General features: G+C 46.0%; 1 pseudogene; it reads right to left on the bottom strand.

Moving 5' to 3' along the window:
* Positions 1 to 2200: 2200 nt before the first annotated feature.
* Positions 2201 to 2692, bottom strand: LOC144492247 (RNA-binding protein 3 pseudogene; annotated as a pseudogene).
* Positions 2693 to 3760: the final 1068 nt, after the last annotated feature.

Genomic DNA, 3760 nt, shown 5'->3' with positions numbered 1-3760 from the left:
AGGCACTCTTTAGGATAAGGACAATAGGGTTGGGTAAAGAGATTAGCTACAGGTGGGATCGGGAATACATAACTGCAGGAAAACCAATTACTGTAAATTACTGTATGAATAGACCAAAACTAAAACCATTGATGGTCACTGATGTAGGAAATGTATCCATTCATACAACAATGCGATGTTAACATGCTTATGTCTGTATCTGTCTGTATTTGTCTATAACGATGTGTTAACGATCGATCACCTACTTGATTACAACGATATGATAATGGCTAGATGTCCGGTCCATCTATTGTGGTAAGGGTATAAAGATGGACTGCTTCTATTGTCTCATTGAGAGAAGGTTTGCTGCTTGTTAGTACCTTTTCTCCACGAAGCTTCATTAAAATAAAACTGTATTCTTGAAACCTTCAAGCCTGACTCAGTGGTACATTTCCCACTCTGGCACTCTGGCTCTGGTCTTCCTTCTTTCTCAGGTGTGGTGGCTCTCCTCGTGCTGGTCGTCGCTGGCGATGGTCACCGGTGTTGTAGCTCGTTCGTGGGGTCAGAGAGAGAGAGAGAGCTTCAGTTGTGCAGAAGCTTTTATCCCTCCCTGGTTTTGTGTCCTTTTAGGGCCGTCTCCTGATTCTTGTCAATCAATTGATCAGGGCTTGATCACCCTGATCGATAAGACTCCAATCAGGCGCTGCCACACCGATCTCTGGATGTGTACCCAACGGCCATGCCTGTAGGTGCTGGAGGCACATAGGTCACATACTTCCCTCCCAAATAAGGGGTTAAGGTAAACAAGTATGTTTGACTAGAAAGTGTCCATTGTCTTTGGGATGGCCTATTTCCTGTGTATTCAGTCGTCTGAGTTGCAGCCTGTTTATCTCTGTCTTTTAAACTGCAGCCTGTCATTTTAGTTCTTGCCCAATTGTCCCAGAGTGCTTTTCAAATCGCCATTTTTGGTGGCCCGTTTGTCCACAGTCCCCCCTTTGATCCTGAACGCGAAGCGTGATGGATCACAAACTCAGGACCAGTATCTGTCAGGAATTCCCCAGTCACTCAACAGTCAAGCAAGGCCCAGGTATTGGCATGAACAGTAATAATACATCTCTACAATATATTGACATCCAGAAGCTACAGACAACAACATTCTACAAATACAAACAACCACATATTCTAAACACCATCATTACAATAAGCTAATTACAAACCAACATTCAAACAACAAAGCATTACAATAAGTATTCGTGAGTCCAGGGCACATTCCGATATAAAGATTTTCAATTGTCCATTATTGTCCATTAGTGCAAAGTGCAATCCGGTGGGTTCTCTGTAAACATTCTGCTGATGAAATAGAGGGGACCATGATTCGAGGGCAGATCCCACGTCTTGTCATTGTGTCAAACCACAAATAGCCTGGATTTGAAAAGTTCATCTTGCTTGGAGTGTCCTGCATGCTTATCCTGATGATGAGTCCGATGAGGTGGATCTGAGGTTGCATCTTTGTTGTCGTCCGTCGTTGTCCTGAGGAGATCAATGTAATTTCTGCTGTTATCGCGTCTAATATTTGATGTATATACATGTATTTAAACTGTCCGTGCCCTCCCCCGCCTGTTTTTTTTTTCTGAAGCTGCATTATATTCAGATAATCCACTGGCAAAAGATTTGACTCCCAAGTGGCAACGTTCTGTTCAAAGGACCATGCCAGCTGATGAAAGTAGAACAAATGACATTTGATTTTTAAAAGTCAGTATACAGTTTTCAAGAAATGAGTTTTAAAACAAAAGACCATCAGTTTGCTTTCAAAGAGTCTTGCAATAAGTTACATGAAAAGGCTGCTGTGCAGGGAGATCTTTCATTACTTTTTGGTGGCAAGGAAAATGACTCAAAAGTAACTGGGTACATTGCTGGCAATATTCACCTTGCAGTCTCAATCCCTCGACAAATGTTCCATGCCAATTTTCCAAATGAAGACATTTAAATTCATTAAAAGTCACATGGCTTTTATTTGAAGAAATATTCAATCCTCATAAAGAATTAACCGAGTCAACAATTGGATAACAAGATTAATCATGGTGAAAATGGTTTTCTAGCATTTTAACATAAAGGCAAATCAAATTTCATCAGATACTGCTTTCTGCGGTTCCAGGAGCCATTTTAGGATCTAGGTGGGAGGTTGATCCTGAATCTGGCAGAAATACTTTTGTTGCTTTGATCAGTCATAGTCCCTGTATGAGTGGCCTCCGTAACCACCGCCACCACCATAGTAGTATCCACCTTGGCCCTTGTACCCACCCGAATAGCTATCCCAGACTCCTGTATCGTACCGGCCTCTGCCGCTATAGCCGCCGCTCCCGTCACTATCCCAATAGCCACCTCCTGCCCCTCTCCTGCAGCCATTGTTACTGTAGCTGCCGCTATAGCCGCCTCAACCGTACCCGCGGCCGCCTCCAGACCGATTCTTGGCATGACCCACCCGGATCTGGCGCCCATCGAGGGATTTTCCATTCACCGCCTGCAGCGCGTCCCTGGCGTCCTCTGGGTTTTTGAAAGTGATGAAGCTGAAACCGCGGGACGCCATGGTGTCTTTGTCTTTAATCACTTTCACCTCAGAGATCTGCCCATACTTGGAGAAAACCTCTTCCAGGGACTGCTCGTCTGTGTTGAAGTTCAGGCCACCAACAAACAACTTTCCTGCTTCAGTCATGGCGGCGGGATTGCTGCGCATGCGAGTGTGTGAAGCTCTAGGAGCTGGCCTAACTGTTGGAGCCGGTGGTCTTGGGGACCATGTATGTGGTGGGGGTCTCCTACAATCTCGGGCGAAGTGTCCTGGCTGCCCGCAATTAAAACATGTCCCTCTATCTCTCCCCGGGGCTGCTGTGTAAGGTGGAGCTGTACCTCTCTGGTGTTGGTGATCCCCTCTACCCTTGTTTCTCCATACTGGACCCTGGCTAGCCCTCATCGGAAGCATTCTCACCTCCCTTTCTGACCGTGATGTTGGGGCTCCCTGAACTTCCTGTTCCCAAACTTGAGCTAACCGTCAGAGAACCCATGCTTCATTGTGTGTGGACTCTGCGGGGTCAAAATTAGTGCAGGCTTTCTTGCCTTCCTCTGTGGTGTGCGAGACTAATGTCCGAGCCCATTTGGATGAATCGGCCTCATTTAATCTAGCCCGATCTAATTCCCCACACACTCCCGTGAAGTGGATCCATAAATGACTGGCAAAGGCAGTCGGATGTTCCCCTTTCCTCTGTCTACATTTATTTAACCCATCTACAGGATCCCCTTTATTAAATCCTACCGCGGTCAATATCGCTGCCTTAATTTCGTTTCAGGTTCCTTCCCCGACATTTTGAGGGACTGGCAGGGCAGACTGTACAGACTTGCTTAAGCACATGACTATCAGCTTCACTTCTTCCCTTTCATCTAGCCCATGCATTATCTTCTGCTGCCTAACATCCTCAAAGAAACTGTGTGGATCAGCCGATGGCTCAAAGGTTGTGATTTCATTTGTAATTTCGGCCAATTGTGCCACCGTAAACGGAGTCGTGTATCTAACAGTTGGGCCCTGAGACTCTCCTACCCGACGTTCAGTCGTCACTGGGTGCATCGATACTGGAGGTGAATCTGGGGGCGCGGTGGGTATGATTTCCTCTGGGAAAGATGGTGGTGGACCCCAATCCTTGGTTTGCGTAACGTAAAGTCTAGTATTCTCCTTTAACTCTCCCCAATCCGCATCCTCTTCCTCTACTGTCCCGAAGGTTCACATAAATCC

This window comes from Mustelus asterias, chromosome 4 (assembly GCF_964213995.1).
Source record: "Mustelus asterias chromosome 4, sMusAst1.hap1.1, whole genome shotgun sequence".
NCBI classification, from domain to species: domain Eukaryota; kingdom Metazoa; phylum Chordata; class Chondrichthyes; order Carcharhiniformes; family Triakidae; genus Mustelus; species Mustelus asterias.
Note: the sequence above shows the minus strand (reverse complement) of the source record. Positions and strands in the feature narration are given on the sequence as shown.